The 18872-nt window shown below is 46.3% G+C and overlaps 1 protein-coding gene and 1 long non-coding RNA gene across 7 annotated transcripts in view; one reads left to right on the top strand and one right to left on the bottom strand.

Moving 5' to 3' along the window:
* Positions 1–18872, bottom strand: part of LOC141053712 (uncharacterized) — a 239029-nt gene that overhangs the window by 151209 nt on the left and 68948 nt on the right. The gene's annotated exons all lie outside the window — the stretch shown is intronic.
* SOX6 (SRY-box transcription factor 6) overlaps positions 1–18872 on the top strand; it is a 650335-nt gene that overhangs the window by 608949 nt on the left and 22514 nt on the right. The gene's annotated exons all lie outside the window — the stretch shown is intronic.

The following is an 18872-nucleotide window of genomic DNA, read 5'->3' as shown; positions in this document are numbered from 1 at the left end:
CAAAAGTAAAAAAAAATTTGGTCTCAAGGAAAAATTTTGAGAGAGAAAAGTAAGTAAATGCTTTTCTTCCTTCCAAATTAATAATCTTCTTGAATGTGGTTTTGAGCACCTTGAGGGGTGCAGTTTTTAGAATGGTGTCACTTTTGGGTATTTTCTGTCATATAGGCCCCTCAAAGTGACTTCTAATGTGAGGTGGTCCCTAAAAAAACGGTTTTGCAAATTTTGTTGTAAAAATGAGAAATCGCTGTTGAACTTTTAACCCTTATAACTTCCTAACAAAAAAAGTTTAAAAAATTGTGCTGATGTAAAGTAGAAGTGTGGGAAATGTTACTTATTAAGTATTTTGTGCGATACTTCTCTCTGATTTAAGGGCATAAAATTTACAAATTTGAAAATTGCAAAAAATTTCCGCGAAATTTCCATTTTTAAACAAATAAACGCAAGTTATATAGAAGAAATGTTCCCACTATCATAAAGTACAATATGTCACAAGAAAACAATGTCAGAATCACCGGGATCCATGGAAGCTCCAGAATTATCACCTCAAAGGGACAAGTGGTCAGAATGGTAAAAATTGGCCCGGTCAGGAAGGAGAAAACAGGCTTTGGGGTGAAGGGGTTAATGAAAAACAACAAAATAGATGTCTTCATGAAAAGTATCAGTGTTACAGCGCCATTATAGCCACGTCTGTACTTTACACTACAAAATCATGCCGACAGGTTCTCTTTAACTTAAGTTGCACTATTGACTGGATGTAGATGTAGTAAGGACTATAGCGCCCCACCTGGAATCCAGACCTACAGTTATTTCCATATTCAGTAAGGGGTTAACTATCTACTTCATGTCAACATAGATAAAGCTGTGAAATTAGCTTTGGTCTCTAGAGTAGAAAGTACGAGATCCCAAAAGTAGTGTTTAATAATGTCCTGGCATTTTCTGGTGTATTGGAGGTGACTTCCCGCATGGGTCATACCTGCCCTCCACCTGCTGTATGCCATGAAGGCCCTCCACCTGCTGTATGCCATGAAGGCCCTCCACCTGCTGTATGCCATGAAGGCCCTCCACCTGCTGTATGCCATGAAGGCCCTCCACCTGCTGTATGCCATGAAGGCCCTCCACCTGCTGTATGCCATGAAACACTCAAGTTTGCTCCACCACAGCTCTTCTCAGATTTGACATGTTCCTGCACTTTTCTAAGCGAAATTGTATTTCCATATTTTTTGCTCGGCATTGACATATATTTTCACATTTAATGGCAAGCCAGAGTAGCTAGAACATCACACAGGAATCCAAAATACTTAACTTTACTGGAGTGTGCTTATTTATGCTGTGTATTTTATAAGACATAACATACTTTATTAACTGTGCTACGACCCATCAGCACTGCAAGGAGAAAACGGGGAGATGTACCGGTTGTCCTGTAGAGAATCCGCTATCTCTAAGCAATACTTGTGGCTTTTCTCTACACCGACTTCAGTGACCAGTAGCAGCAGGATATCGTCCTGGCTCCTGATACTTAGTCGGATGTGCCCTCTGCTGGCCGCTGCCTGAGATAACCGGCCACTATCACCAGTAGATACTACAGGCCAGGAGGGGAGTGACATGCATTATATACTCCCCCTGGACATTGATGGGTCTTGGTAAATGCCTTCTGCATGTCGCAATAGTGGGAAAAGTAACACAAGTCGCTTGTGCTAGTTTGTTACCATGTTTCACAGCTGAGAATTTGTAACAATTGAGTCAAGACTCCTCCGTTTTCCTTGGCATAGACGCATTGTAGCAATGAGAAGTGATTGTGGAGCCTGGCCCGAGTTTATCCTGGAGGAGAGGAGGCTTTCTGCCGCTCAGGCGTGCGGATTCTGTGCTCCATTATTGTGGGCCTCATTCATCGCAGTGAAAGCTCGGGAGCTAAATGAACCCTCCAAACTTCAGACGTCGGGAGCAAATCATTTAAAAATGGCTTTACCAGGAGAAGCAATTTAACGCGATCCACATTGTGTCCCATCCGCCAGCTTCTTATAAATGACAAGTCGTACAGAAAAGGACAGCAGCAGAATTTTTAAAGTCAACGTGTCTGTTATTGAAGGTTTGAGATGATCTTGCCGCACGGTTGGAGGGGATATTAAATATTGATTTATCTTGTAGGCAGAACGATAGGGAAAAATGAGGCTAAGTGCCCCTCACCATCTATCAGATCAGTGCAATTCATCTACATCTCAACAGGAGCAGCGCCACACTACAATAGCTGCATGAATCTGGAAGACTGGGCCAGGGCAGTGATGATTTAATCACAATCCGCCGACTTGTCACCTCGTGGAGGTGGAAAACGCAGCCGCTTCTCAGACAATCACGGCTTTGGTCTTCCCTGTTCTGCATTGAGTTTAGATGCACAGGGCCGGGTGCTGGAATCCTGAACGGAGACATTCGAGCTGCTTGCCCATACGGTGCGCAGGTTATTTTCGGCTCCGGCTCTCACTATTGCAGCGCAGCCAAGAGAAGCTTTGGGGATCTGCAGAAAGTGCCACAAAGCTGATCCTGTAACAACCAGAAAGTGATTATTGTTCCTGCCTGGGACGGGTGTAATAGAGACTTGTGTCACTCCCTGATATCTCATGTCTGCGCATATCTGGGATTCCTGCACTCCAGTCCAAAAAATATTTATTATGTCCAGAAATATCTCCACTACTAGAGCTTCAATCTTACCTCATAGGTGGACGAGATCCAGATACAGAAGGCACAGTATGCAAGAAAAAAAATAGAGGAAGGGGAACTCAAACATTGTGAAAATAAACCTTAAAGAACTCGAAGCAGGGATCACCAAGCTACAACTGACCTACTGTGGACGACCCATACGAAGAAAGTGATCACTGTTGAAGAACATCGTGGTCAGAAGACTACTGTAGAAGGAACAAAGCGAAGAGGAAGACCAGCAACCCGAGGGCTTGATACGGTCAAGAAAATGGCGGAGAAGACCCTGGTTGGACCCATCTAGACCCTGGTGGACCTCTCCTTCTAAGACCCAGGTGTACCTATCTAGAGACCCTGGTGGACCTATCCTATCTAGACCCCGGTGTACCTATCTTGACCCTGGTGTACCGATATAGACCCTGGTGGAGTTATCCTATCTAGACCCTGGTGGAGTTATCCTATATAGACCCTGGTGTTCCTATCTGGACCCTGCTAGAGTTATCCTATCTAAACTCTGGTGTACCTATCCTATCTAGACCATGATGGACTTATCTAGGCTTGTACAGCATCAATCGTCCTACAGATCATTCATCTATCATGTCGCCATGGCTCGAGATCCAGCTGAAGGCCGTTAAAATAGAAAATAAAACCATTGCTCTGGTTAAATGTATCACCCGGGAAAGTAGTGACGGTTGGACACTTGAGAAATCACTTTGATACAGGAGCCATGATACTCTCTTCCTTTGTAAGGTGTCTTTCTGAAGACACTACTGATGCGACCAGCACCAAGGTCACAGTGCGGTTGCGCCTCACCACTGTCTCCTGGTATATACATATACACACACTTGAAGAACATTCATCCTGCAGAACAAAAAAGTTTACAGAACCGCTGTGGTGTAAAGTCTCCTCAGAAGGGCTCAGCATTTCAGAGGTTAGGGGATTTCAGTGGGACACTGTTTAGGGAAGCACTCATGCTGGGATAGCAAATGATGGTGGATGGTCCTAGCAGTTGTACCTCCCTCAATCAGGGACACAGCAAAAGAGAAGGGGCTGTCCAACCCACCCAGAAGACTGTTCTGTTATCTTTAGTGACAACCACTAGCAGACGCCATGACGGGGATCATAGAAGGATGTCACATAACCCTAAAGACACAAACCCTGGACAGACGCTGGGAAAGTGAAGGCGTTTACGATGCAGCGAGTCTTAATCCAGGGCGTGAACGTAGAGAGAAGCAGAATATGGATACAACATTTGATTCAGAGATTGCCACCTTCACAAAACATACAAGCCACCATCTGTTCTTCAACTCTTGTTGGGTGTAATAAGTGATGAAGAAACTTGTGAGCCACCAGGAAGCTTTAAAGTTTTTGAGATCAGCATCTGCTGTTTAGATAGGGTAAGGTGGAACGACGGAATAAATAGCTTCTCACATGTCCAGAGACATTGTCAGAGGCACAGCATGTTCTCATTGCTTCACCATACAGAAATTAAAAGGAAAAATGGCTTTCAATACGCGATTGTCTACTGACAATACGTCCTTTCTGCTGCCTCCGGACGGGATAGAATGGATGGTATTGACGACACTGTCCTTTTCTTGGGAGACCGTTTGTTTGCTTTGTTTGGGGGTGTAAGAGGTTTAGTGGACAGAAACTTTTAAAAGTTCTTGAAAGTTCTCTTTGTGATACGACTTCACAGGACACATGAAGGGAAAATGCCGGACGTTCTGACAAATGTTTCAATGCTTTGTGGCAGAGGATGAGAATATGTACACGACAAGAACAGAGGTAATAAAGAGGAAGATCATAGCTGGGGTATTGACAAAACCATTGAGTACCGTCTGCATGTAATGAAAAGAGACAAACGTGTAATAACATCCATGTAGTCACAATGTACAAAAAAGGAATGTCTCCTATCCATCACTAGAGATCAGCGGTGACATTACTGAGAATGCCTCCTATCCATCACTAGAGATCAGCGGTGACATTACTGAGAATGTCTCCTATCCATCACTAGAGATCAGCGGTGACATTACTGAGAATGTCTCCTATCCATCACTAGAGATCAGCGGTGACATTACTGAGAATGTCTCCTATCTATCACCAGAGATCAGAGGTGACATCACTGAGAATGTCTCCTATCCATCACCAGAGATCAGAGGTGACATCACTGAGAATGCCTCCTATCACCAGAGATCAGAGGTGACATCACTGAGAATGCCTCCTATCCATCACTAGAGATCAGCGGTGACATCACTGAGAATGCCTCCTATCCATCACCAGAGATCAGCGGTGACATCACTGAGAATGTCTCCTATCCATCACTAGAGATCAGAGGTGACATCACTGAGAATGTCTCCTATCCATCACCAGAGATCAGCGGTGACATCACTGAGAATGTCTCCTATCCATCACCAGAGATCAGAGGTGACATCACTGAGAATGCCTCCTATCCATCACTAGAGATCAGCGGTGACATCACTGAGAATGTCTCCTATGCATCACTAGAGATCAGCGGTGACATCAATGAGAATGCCTCCTATCCATCAACAGAGATCAGCGGTGGCATCACGGAGAATGCCTCCTATCCATCATTAGAGATCAGCGGTGACATCACTGAGAATGTCTCCTATCCATCACTAGAGATCAGCAGTGACATCAATGAGAATGCCTCCTATCCATCACCAGAGATCAGCGGTGGCATCACGGAGAATGCCTCCTATCCATCATTAGAGATCAGCGGTGACATCACAGAGAATGCCTCCTATCCATCACTAGAGATCAGCGGTGACATCACGGAGAATGTCTCCTATCCATCACTAGAGATCAGCGGTGACATCACAGAGAATGCCTCCTATCCATCACTAGAGATCAGCAGTGACATCACTGAGAATGCCTCCTATACATCACCAGAGATCAGCGGTGACATTACTGAGAATGTCTCCTATGCATCACTAGAGATCAGAGGTGACATCACTGAGAATGCCTCCTATCCATCACCAGAGATCAGCGGTGACATTACTGAGAATGCCTCCTATCCATCACCAGAGATCAGCGGTGACATCACTGAGAATGCCTCCTATCCATCACCAGAGATCAGCGGTGACATTACTGAGAATGTCTCCTATCCATCACCAGAGATCAGAGGTGACATCACTGAGAATGTCTCCTATCCATCACTAGAGATCAGCGGTGACATTACTGAGAATGTCTCCTATGCATCACTAGAGATCAGAGGTGACATCACTGAGAATGCCTCCTATCCATCACTAGAGATCAGCGGTGACATTACTGAGAATGTCTCCTATCCATCACCAGAGATCAGAGGTGACATCACTGAGAATGTCTCCTATCCATCACTAGAGATCAGCGGTGACATCACTGAGAATGCCTCCTATCCATCACTAGAGATCAGCGGTGACATCACTGAGAATGCCTCCTATCCATCACCAGAGATCAGAGGTGACATCACTGAGAATGCCTCCTATCCATCACCAGAGATCAGAGGTGACATCACTGAGAATGTCTCCTATCCATCACTAGAGATCAGCGGTGACATTACTGAGAATGTCTCCTATCCATCACCAGAGATCAGAGGAGACATCACTGAGAATGCCTCCTATCCATCACCAGAGATCAGCGGTGGCATCACGGAGAATGTCTCCTATCCATCACTAGAGATCAGCGGTGACATCACAGAGAATGCCTCCTATCCATCACCAGAGATCAGAGGTGACATCACTGAGAATGCCTCCTATACATCACCAGAGATCAGCGGTGACATTACTGAGAATGTCTCCGATGCATCACCAGAGATCAGCGGTGACATCACTGAGAATGCCTCCTATACATCACCAGAGATCAGAGGTGACATCACTGAGAATGTCTCCTATCCATCACTAGAGATCAGCGGTGACATCACAGAGAATGTCTCCTATCCATCACCAGAGATCAGAGGTGACATCACTGAGAATGCCTCCTATCCATCACCAGAGATCAGCGGTGGCATCACGGAGAATGTCTCCTATCCATCACTAGAGATCAGAGGTGACATCACTGAGAATGTCTCCTATGCATCACTAGAGATCAGAGGTGACATCACTGAGAATGCCTCCTATCCATCACCAGAGATCAGCGGTGACATTACTGAGAATGCCTCCTATCCATCACCAGAGATCAGCGGTGACATTACTGAGAATGCCTCCTATCCATCACCAGAGATCAGCGGTGACATCACTGAGAATGTCTCCTATCCAACACCAGAGATCAGAGGGGACATTACTGAGAATGTCTCCTATGCATCACTAGAGATCAGAGGTGACATCACTGAGAATGCCTCCTATCCATCACCAGAGATCAGAGGGGACATCACTGAGAATGTCTCCTATCCATCACCAGAGATCAGCGGTTACATTACTGAGAATGCCTCCTATCCATCACCAGAGATCAGCGGTGACATTACTGAGAATGTCTCCTATCCATCACTAGAGATCAGCGGTGACATTACTGAGAATGCCTCCTATCCATCACTAGAGATCAGAGGTGACATCACTGAGAATGTCTCCTATCCATCACTAGAGATCAGCGGTGACATCACTGAGAATGCCTCCTATCCATCACCAGTGGATCAGAGGTGACATCACTGAGAATGCCTCCTATCCATCACCAGAGATCAGAGATGACATCACTGAGAATGCCTCCTATCCATCACCAGAGGATCAGAGGTGACATCACTGAGAATGCCTCCTATCCATCACCAGAGGATCAGAGGTGACATCACTGAGAATGCCTCCTATCCATCACCAGAGATCAGAGGGGACATCACTGAGAATGTCTCCTATCCATCACCAGAGATCAGCGGTTACATTACTGAGAATGCCTCCTATCCATCACCAGAGATCAGCGGTGACATCACTGAGAATGCCTCCTATCCATCACCAGAGATCAGAGGTGACATCACTGAGAATGCCTCCTATCCATCACCAGAGATCAGCGGTGACATTACTGAGAATGTCTCCTATCCATCACTAGAGATCAGCGGTGACATTACTGAGAATGCCTCCTATCCATCACTAGAGATCAGAGGTGACATCACTGAGAATGTCTCCTATCCATCACTAGAGATCAGCGGTGACATCACTGAGAATGCCTCCTATCCATCACCAGTGGATCAGAGGTGACATCACTGAGAATGCCACCTATCCATCACCAGAGATCAGCAGTGACATCACTGAGAATGTCTCCTATCCATCACCAGTGGATCAGAGGTGACATCACTGAGAATGCCTCCTATCCATCACCAGAGGATCAGAGGTGACATCACTGAGAATGTCTCCTATCCATCACCAGAGGATCAGAGGTGACATCACTGAGAATGTCTCCTATCCATCACCAGAGATCAGCAGTGACATCACTGAGAATGTCTCCTATCCATCACCAGTGGATCAGAGGTGACATCACTGAGAATGCCTCCTATCCATCACCAGAGGATCAGAGGTGACATCACTGAGAATGCCTCCTATCCATCACTAGAGATCAGCGGTGACATCATTGAGAATGTCTCCTATCCATCACCAGTGGATCAGAGGTGACATCACTGAGAATGCCTCCTATCCATCACTAGAGATCAGCGGTGACATCACTGAGAATGTCTCCTATCCATCACCAGTGGATCAGAGGTGACATCACTGAGAATGCCTCCTATCCATTACCAGAGGATCAGAGGTGACATCACTGAGAATGCCTCCTATCCATCACTAGACATCAGCGGTGACATCACTGAGAATGTCTCCTATCCATCACCAGAGATCAGAGGTGACATCACTGAGAATGCCTCCTATCCATCACTAGAGATCAGAGGTGACATCACTGAGAATGCCACCTATCCATCACCAGAGATCAGAGGTGACATTACTGAGAATGCCTCCTATCCATCACCAGAGATCATAGGTGACATCACTGAGAATGCCACCTATCCATCACCAGAGATCAGAGGTGACATCACTGAGAATGCCACCTATCCATCACCAGAGGATCAGCGGTGACATCACTGAGAATGCCTCCTATCCGTCACCAGAGATCAGCGGTGACATCACCTATACAGTACACTAACGTTCGTCTTCTGTGTTCTCTATGACACAGTTTCCGCCAGACACCTCTGTCTCCTCCAGACTGTCCTGGCAGTGACTTATCTCCAGGAAATTAATCATTGGTCATCGATAATGAAGTATTCCTTCTTTTCCCCAGACATCTGTCGGTAGTCCCCCATCCCACCAATGTTATGTGATTTATTGTCTATAAGTGGTCTCTGATTTATTTTTGTATTACACAGCTGAAAAGCTCCGGGCTCCTGGATGAGTAGCAGTAAGAGACTTTTTGGAGAGCTGCCCTTCCATTTGACCAAGTGTAATGGAAGCCTCTATTGCCGCCTACCCGCACATACTTTAACCAAATAGATTTGTTTGCAAAAGTACAAAAAAAAAACCTAGGAGAAACAATGTTCCAAGTGTGCCATATTCCATTGCTGGGTTATTTTCAGCAGGGAAGGAGGAAGCATACTGAAACAATTTGGGATATGGCAAAGCTTGATCAGCCCGGGTAATCCGACAGCGGGGAGAGGTGCCCAGCGCATTATTAAACCTCATATTGTTTTACAAAAGATGGAGGCAATCAGTCATCTCTGGGCAGGCACTTTAACGAAAAATCACTGACTTTTCTGGCAGCAACAAATGACATTTAGTGGAGAACAATCCGCCTTTATTCAGCTTCCACTAAAAATATACATCTGAGTAACGCTCGCTGTATGAAAGGTATATAATATGGAAATGAGCGCTGCAGCTGCACGGCCCCCTGCCCCTGCCAGAATACACACCTTTATTATTTGTGGATTTAAGCCCCTCCACAAATAATAAAATAAGGGAGGAAAAACAAAATCATCTCCAGCAGAGGAGGTGCCTGCCGCTTACCTTCTTTGCTACTATTTATTCCCCCAATTTGTGTAAATGAAGCTTCATCAAGATGTAATGAGAAGTTATTAAACTTTGTAAAAGACTTCAGGCTTCAAATCCTCGATTTCCCAGAGCTCTGCTTGATGTCCGTGACGGGCGCAGTCTTTTTACACCCCTGCGGTATGATGTCAGTCGTCTTGTGTGAGCAGGGCTGCTGGGTCAGGGAAAAAAAAGAATGTTCCAATTCACTGACAGCGAGGCGAGACGCTGAAAACAAGGTGCAACTACGCCGGAGTCAGTGCCAGTCCTGGTCCCCGGGAGGGAGCGCCTGGGTCTGCGCATCTGACGTGTTGTGGACGCCAGCTGTGGCTCGTGGTTCTGCTCGCCAGGGCTGTGGAGTCGGAGTCGTGGAGTCGGAGCTCATTTTGGTGGAGTTGGAGTCGTGGAGTCGGAGCTCATTTTGGTGGAGTTGGAGTCGGTATAAAATGGACCGACTCCTAAAATATATAATAAATTGGGTACAGTAATTCAATGCAGAATGTGCTGAGTATTTTTTTATAGGAATTTGGGAAAGTTATGAAATGCCCTATAAATGACTGTTCTATTCCTGATCTAAGGCTACATTCACACACAGCGTTTTTGCTGCGTTTTTTGAGGATACGTTTTTCAGCTGCAAAAGCCGATCAAATTTTGAAAAAACCGCATCACCTGAAAGGTTTTTGAGCTCATAGATGTTTTCAATATCAAAAGCAGATTAGAAATCTGCTCTATCTATATATCCATTTATCCATATCTGTCTCCATATCTTATCTGTACCAAAAGGAATGAAAGCCGGGTAGTACACAGACTGACACTTCCTGCCAGGCAAAGGAGGAGGAAAGAGTCTCAAACATCATTAACAAGATATTTTGTAAGTGACAAAGTTACTGTAACAATGACAGCAGATGTGTCTAACAGACGGCTCCTCCAGCTTGTTGTGAAGGACGGTGTACCATTATCACTATTGGCACGACCGGCTTTTACAGCTCTTAATGGAGAAATGGCCGCAAACTTGGTGTTTCTCTGGAAAGAGAAAGTATTAAAAAATTAGTGACTGAAGAAGCCCTTAACCAAAAGGAAGATCTTAAAAAGACTCTCAAAAGACACTTCATGTTTCTTACACTGGACGCCTGCACACGTCACAGAGTGAACGATTTTACCATCAATGTTCGATATGTTTGTGACAACAAAGAAATTGTTACCAACACGCTGGCAGTAAAAGATCCTAAAGCTCCTCACAGCAGCCAGTTTCTCCAGGCCTTAGTGGAAAAAGTTCTGCAAGATTACGAACTCAAAAAGAACAGGTTCTTGCTATTGTAACGGACAATGCTTCTAACATAAGTGCAATTACACTGATGAATGAGAGTAATGAACAACAGCTAGAGGAACATTCAGGATTCAGTATGAGATGGAAGGCCACAGTGCTGTTCATGTAACTGAGGAACAAACAGATATTACTAGAGAAGAACAGCAACATTATACTGTAGAAATAGATGATCTTGTTGAAGCTGCTTCACGCCTCTTTCCTATTCATCACATGCGCTGTGTTGTGCACACGCTGCAGCTGGCAATAAGAGAGAGTCTGCAAGAGGGACATGCTGGAAATCTGATTGGAAAAGTGAGGAAATTGGTTATTGCTGCCAGAACCCCTAAAATTGATTCCATCTTGAAGAGACGTGCTGGAAAAGGGCAATTGTTGATCAACTAAAACCGTTTCTTATAGATATGGCGAACCCTCAGGTAACCCTAAATGAAGGTCAATGGACACAGGTGGCTGAATGGAAGGAATTGCTTAATCACCCATTTACTGTGACTAAAAAATTACAAGCTGAGGATTTAACTCCTGGCATTTTCATGAGGGAGCGGAAGAACTTGCTATTTTGCTGATTAATCGCAGATGGTATTTCTGCTTCAATGAAACGGAGAGACACACAGCTATTGGAAAATAAAATTTTTCTGGCAGCTGTTTATGTGGACCCAAGTCATCGTATATTGCTTGATGATCAACAGCTTACTAAAGGAAAAGAAGCTCTGACTGAGGTAGCAGTTAGGATGAGTGGCCTACAGAAGGACTGCCAGGCGCAAGAGGACTCGGGTCCTGACAGTGCTACTGCTGCCATATCTTCATCCTCATCAGATGAGGAGTTTGACTTTGACAAGTATTTGGATGACATGGAGCAGGCAAAGCGTTGCCGCAAGGAAAAAGATTTCACTCTGTCTCCTATAGCAGCAGATTGACCATATTTCAGCAAAATGTTTCACTTGTTCTCAAAGAAATAGAAAAATTCAACCGTTCATCAAAACTGACTGTGCAGGAGGCAATTCCTTTATACCCGGAAATTGTTAGAGATGTTGCCCATGTGGTTACGGCTTTGCCTCCAACCCAAGTTACTGTAGGGAGGTTGTTCTCTGGCCTTAAAATTATTAGGTCAGATGTGAGGTCATCTATGAAGGAGGATAAGATGGAGGCGATTCTATTTCTTAGAACAAATTCATAGACTGCACAAATGTTATTTAGTATGTTTTTGTTGAAAACTGTTTTTTTGCCACTTATAGTTTATTACATAGTGTTATAATATATATATATATATATATATATACACACACACACAGTATATATATATAAAATCGATATTACATGTTTACAATTTATTACAGTTTTTTGTGTTCTAAAGTTGTATTCTAATAAATATTATGTTCTATCTAAATATCTTGATTATTGGATCATAGAAATGATTTAATGTCTGATGTTCACATTGTACTACAATAAATTTTTCACTTAAATATAAGCAATATGTGTGGGAGTCGGTGTAAGGGAAATTGAGGAGTCGGAGTCGCAGGTTGGGCTTACCGACGCCACAGCCCTGCTGCTCGCGGCCCTTCATTGAGCCACTGCCGTTTACTTTTCCTTTTTACATTCTTCTCCTAATTTATAGCATGACCCGCTATTCGTGAAATGCGTATCAGGCCGATCCTGGTCTTAACATTGGATTTTCAAGTGGAAAGGATGTCAGTGCGTGCGGCTTATTGTCGTTTTATTTCTTTGTTTAGGTTTTATGAGCCATTAACTTGTCTCGCTATTCATTGTAAGATACTTTGCTGACCCAAAACGCGTCAGTATTTCCTAATACAGGTTAGTAAAGGAAAAACAAGTAAACACATAAAAAGCATTTATTTAGAGGAAAGGAATGGGAGCACTTTGCTGTAAGTACACAATTCACCGTACAACTGCTAAACTTGTCCCAAGTATTCCCTGATGTTTAGCAGCGCTGTAAATATCATTTATTACAAGCAGTTTCCTCTAAACTCCGCGGGAATGCATCGCGCCCTCATCTAAGTGTCCCGTTTACATTAAGCCTCTTTATGACTCTTGTTTGATAGAGCGATCTCTAAAAATTTAATGACACTATAAAATAATAAAAATGCCATTAATTTAGGCCGGATCCTGGAGGCAGCAGCTGTAAAGTCACATTAATAAACAGGAGATACAACAAAAAGCATTGTTACGTGTCAGGAGATAAATCAGGGGTGTAAATTTAGGAGGCGTTTTAGTGTCGGCGCGCCCACTATTATAGAATGGGCAATAAGTGTATAAAGCATAGTATATAAAATTTTATGAATATGTACAGCGCACGTCACACACCCAGCTTTTATCTCGGGACAGGAGGAAAGATCCATTACAGGAGGGGTGGATGGAGCAGAACCTCCTCTAACTGAGCCCTACAGATGTAAAAATCCCCCCTTTAAAGGGCCGGTGTCCAGTCTTCTGGGTTTAAAACTCCATTGTTGTATCATGTCATTTTCTCCAACTTCTTAAAAGACTTTATGGGAAGATGCAAAGGAAAAGATGAGTTGCGCGTGGCAACAAATGGAATTTCCGCTTTTGTTTTTGATTCTCCTTTCTTTTCCGGTACTATTACCGCTCTGTTTTAGTTCAGCTCCATTTTCCAGATCACTGTTCTATGTCTGTGAGTAGAAACGTCCCTTAGGCTGCTTTCACACATCCGGCTTTTTGAATCCGGCACGATGCGGCGAAAAGTGTGAAAACTGGATCCGGAATTGGATCCGGTTTTGGCACATAGAATTTAATGATCGCCGCATCGTGTCAGAAGGACATGCGGCGCCTCGTTTTAAGCCAGAAACGGCAAACCCGCGCTGTCCGGCGTCAGCAAAAAACGTTGCCTGCAACGTTTTTTTGCAGCGCCGGAACGGCTTTTTCTACAGCGCATGCGCGGACACTGTGAGGTTTAACCCACAAGGGCCCGGCGTGCGCGCATATCTCTCTCTCTCCCCCCCTGCATACCGCCGCCTCTCTCGTCCCCGGTGTGGATCCTTTAAATGCTTTCCAAGCCGGATCAGGCGCCGCACCTGCATCCGGTGTCACCGCTGCAGGCCTGATCCGGCGGTCCGGCTTTCCACCGCACGCCGCCGGAACAAAACCACCGGATGTGTGAAAGCAGCCTTAAAGGGATGTTACCAAGTAGTGGATTGTGCTGGGGCTCGAGATGTCCCACTTTGCAGCAGTTGTACATCCCGCTCGCCACATCTTCAGGTATATATTTTACTTTTGACACAGCAGCCATGTCCGCGCAGCGTCGGAAATGTGTATTTCAGTCCCTCCCGCTCAAATTATGGAAGTGATATTCTATACGGAGAGCAGACCGAGCAGCCAGCAAACACAACCCAACGCCTGCATCATCCTCGCTGAGGTGAGCACACAAACATCTCCTGGACCTGATACATTCAGATATTAAAGCTCTATGTTCAGGTCCTCCACAGACGCTGCGATCGATGAGAATCACAATTTATCATTGATTGTCATGGAGTTTATATGGTAGGCAATACAACTGAATCCGGGAGTGACTTGTTCATCCTGAACTTTCTGGTTCATAATTAGAATTTCAGAATGTCAGCGGAGACTGACACAGTAGTGGGAAGTGACTCCACAGCTCTGCAGATGCACCCCATTCTAATCTGGAGACAGCGGAGGGACCCCTCTCTAGGTGATGCACCTATCATTAGGGGATACCGCTGAACCTGCTGAGTTTGGGGCGTTCTCATTAGGGGATACCTCTAAACCAGTTGAGTTTGGGGCGTTCCCATTAGGGGATACCTCTGAACCTGCTGAGTTTGGGGCGTTCTCATTAGGGGATACCTCTAAACCAGTTGAGTTTGGGGCGTTCCCATTAGGGGATACCTCTGAACCTGCTAAGTTTGGGACGCTACCATTAGGGGATACCTCTGAACCAGCTGAGTTTGGGACGCTACCATTAGGGGATACCTCTGAACCAGCTGAGTTTGGGGCGCTACCATTAGGGGATACCTCTGAATCTGCTGAGTTTGGGGTATTCCCATTAGGGGATACCTCTGAACCTGCTGAGTTTGGGGTGTTCCCATTAGGGGATACCTCTGAACCTGCTGTGTTTGGGTCGCTACCATTAGGGGATATCGCTGAACCTGCTTAGTTTGGGGCGCTACCATTAGGGGATACCTCTGAACCTGCTGTGTTTGGGTCGCTACCATTAGGGGATATCGCTGAACCTGCTCAGTTTGGGGCACTACCATTAGGGGATAGCTCTGAACCGGCTGAGTTTGGGACTCTACCATTAGGGGATGCTTCTGAACCTGCTATGTTTGGGACGCTACCATTAGGGGATACCTCTGAACCTGCTGAATTTGGGGCATTCCCTTTAGGGGATACCTCTGAACCAGCTGAGTTTGGGGCGCTCTCATTAGGGGATACCACTGAACCAGCTGAGTTTGGGGCGCTACCATTAGGGGATACCTCTGAACCTGCTGAGTTTGGGACGCTACCATTAGGGGATACCTCTGAACCTGCTAAGTTTGGGACACTACCATTAGGGGATACCTTTGAACCTGCTAAGTTTGGGACACTACCATTAGGGGATACCTCTGAACCTGCTGAGTTTGGGGCATTCCCAGTAGGGGATATCTCTGAACCAGCTGAGTTTGGGGCGCTCATTAGGGGATACCTCTGAACCAGCTGAGTTTGGGGCATTCCCATTAGGGAATACCTCTGAACCAGCTGAGTTTGGGGTGTTCTCATTAGGGGATACCTCTGAACCAGCTGAGTTTGGGCATTCCCAGTAGGGGATACCTCTGAACCTGCTAAGTTTGGGACGCTACCATTAGGGGATACCTCTGAACCTGCTGAGTTTGGGGCATTCCCATTAGGGGATACCTCTGAACCTGCTAAGTTTGGGACGCTATCATTAGGGAATACCTCTGAACCTGCTGAGTTTTGGGTGTTCCCATTAGGGGATACCTCTGAACCTGCTGAGTTTGGGGCATTCCCATTAGGGGATACCTCTGAACGTGCTGAGTTTGGGGCGCTACCATTAGGGGATACCTCTGAATCTGCCTAGTTTGGGGTATTCCCATTAGGGGATATCTCTGAATCTGCTGAGTTTGGGACGTTGTCATTAGGGGATACCTCTGAACCTGCTGAGTTTGGGGTGTTCCCATTAGGGGATACCTCTGAACCTGCTGTGTTTGGGTCGCTACCATTAGGGGATATTGCTGAACCTGCGCAGTTTGGGGCGCTACCATTAGGGATTGCTTCTAAACCTGCTATGTTTGGGACGCTACCATTAGGGGATACCTCTGAACCTGCTGAATTTGGGGCATTCCCATTAGGGGATACCTCTGAACCAGCTGAGTTTGGGGCGCTCTAATTAGGGGATACCTCTGAACCAGCTGAGTTTGGGGCGCTCTCATTAGGGGATACCACTGAACCAGCTGAGTTTGGGGCGTTCTCATTAGAGGATACCTCTGAACCAGCTGCGTTTGGGGCGCTACCATTAGGGGATACCTCTGAACCTGCTGAGTTTGGGACACTACCATTAGGGGATACCTCTGAACCTGCTAAGTTTGGGACGCTACCATTAGGGGATACCTCTGAACCTGCTGAGTTTGGGGCGTTACCGTTGTGGGATACCGCTGAACTAGCTGAGTTTGGGGCGCTCTTTTTAGTGAGGATTTCTGCCTAAAATGCCCTATGTTTGCTTTTGAAGTGCTCAATGTGCGGAAGAGAAGTGGGTCAGCGCACAATGAGCCGAGCAGCGATCAGCACTTTGCTCCTGCATTATGTATTAGGTATAACATGAAGGAAGCGATGTTCTGCAGGCTTAGAGCTGGTTCTTCACGTCGGCAGATTGGCGATGACATGACATGTAATATTGTTCTGTAGTAATGAACGACGCAGACTCATTATTCCTGAGCATAACACAACACTGCGTTTTGTCTGAAGAAACAAGACAAGAGGGAAAAGCCGTTGCCGCTGCCGCGCGTTCTCTACTTTATACAGAAACAATAAATTAATGATAACAATTGAAGAGTCTTCATGTAGCGCAGAGAACAGAGTCCCGGCTGCCCCCGCACACATCGCAGCGCAGCCCGTCATGGAGGCTCTGTTCACACGGGCATCACAGCTATGTCTACAGGATCTGTGACGCATTTGACAGATCCATTATGATCCAATTTTCTTTCCTATTGACTTTTTTGCTTGGTATTCTAAAGGGTTTCTTTTTATACTAAATAAAAAGGCTCTGCAACCTGAAAAGCGAAGGAAGCTGAAGTGTGAATGGAGCCAAAACTTCAAAGTAAAAAGTTTCAGATGTCCTCCTCCTGAACGGCTGCCCTCTTCCTGAACGGCTGCCCGCCTCCTGAACGGCTGCCCGCCTCCTGAACGGCTGCCCGCCTCCTGAACGGCTGCCCGCCTCCTGAACGGCTGCCCTCTTCCTGAATGGCTGTTCGCCTCCCGAACGGCTGCCCTCCTCCTGAACGGCTGCCCTGCCCTCCTCCTGAATGGCTGCCCTCCTCCTGAACGACTGACCTCCCCTCCTCCTGAACGGCTGCCCTCCCCTCCTCATGAACGGCTGCCCTCCTCCTGAATGGCTGCCCTCCTCCTGAACGATTGACCTCCCCTCCTCATGAACGGCTGCCCTCCTCCTGAACGGCTGCCCTGCCCTCCTCCTGAATGGCTGCCCTCCTCCTGAATGACTGACCTCCCCTCCTCCTGAACGGATGCCCTCCCCTCCTCATGAACGGCTGCCCTCCTCCTGAACGGCTGCCCTGCCCGCCTCCTGAATGGCTGCCCTCCTCCTGAACGACTGACCTCCCCTCCTCATGAACGGCTGCCCTCCTCCTGAACGGCTGCCCTGCCCTCCTCCTGAATGGCTGCCCTCCTCCTGAATGACTGACCTCCCCTCCTCCTGAACGGCTGCCCTCCCCTCCTCATGAACGGCTGCCCTCCTCCTGAACGGCTGCCCTGCCCTCCTCCTGAATGGCTGCCCTCCTCCTGAATGACTGACCTCCCCTCCTCCTGAACGGCTGCCCTCCCCTCCTCATGAACGGCTGCCCTCCTCCTGAACGGCTGCCCTGCCCTCCTCCTGAACGGCTGTTGCTCTCTTTCCTCCACTACATTACCTGGGCTTCCACTAATGAGTGAGGAGACCCCCGCACCCTGTATTTTAGTACACCCCACTGTGCGCTTCTGTTTGGCAAAAACATGTTTCCAAGTGTAGCAACCAACAAAGTTGCACAGATATTGGCCTTTAGTCAGCATCTTGAATAACTATAAAGGTGGCGAGTCAGAAAACGTATCTAAAATCGGCATTTCCTTAGCTACATGTAGACGTTTTGTAATGAGACTTCTTTCCATCAATAATCAGAACAGTAACAAGGGATTTTCAGGCGCTTTTCATGTTTCTTTATAGAGGAAGGAGCTACATTTAGAAATACCACAAAGTGACACGCTTGTCCCCTCCGGACCAGGCCGTCCCGCCCAGCCTCCTTAGCCCCTCCAAGTTCTTTCTGTCACCCTCCAACCAAACCCCTCTAATGTATCTCTTGGGAGAATAAGGAGACTGGGTGTTGGAAATCAGCCTGCCAATGCTCCACTCCCATAACACCGTCCATGGGTCTCACTGAACTTCCTGCTGAGATCACTGAGATAATTCTGTTATCAGACAAAAAATCTGTTCAATTATCAGAACCTGAAAGAATAAACTTTAGCTACATAAAACAGAAAAACCCTCTAATAAAAAGGTTGTGCTGCCCTCCTACCATATAGCATGTGCAACACAGTGCAAAGCTCCCAGTCCACGACCCCCAGATCTATCCTGCCACCAGTCCTGGATCTGTGGTGGGCGCTAGTGGCCGTAACGTGCACGCGTCCCA

The sequence above is a fragment of the Dendrobates tinctorius genome, unplaced genomic scaffold, assembly GCF_039654945.1.
Source record: "Dendrobates tinctorius isolate UK_male_01 unplaced genomic scaffold, ASM3965494v1 ptg000168l, whole genome shotgun sequence".
Classification (NCBI taxonomy): domain Eukaryota; kingdom Metazoa; phylum Chordata; class Amphibia; order Anura; family Dendrobatidae; genus Dendrobates; species Dendrobates tinctorius.
Note: the sequence above shows the minus strand (reverse complement) of the source record. Positions and strands in the feature narration are given on the sequence as shown.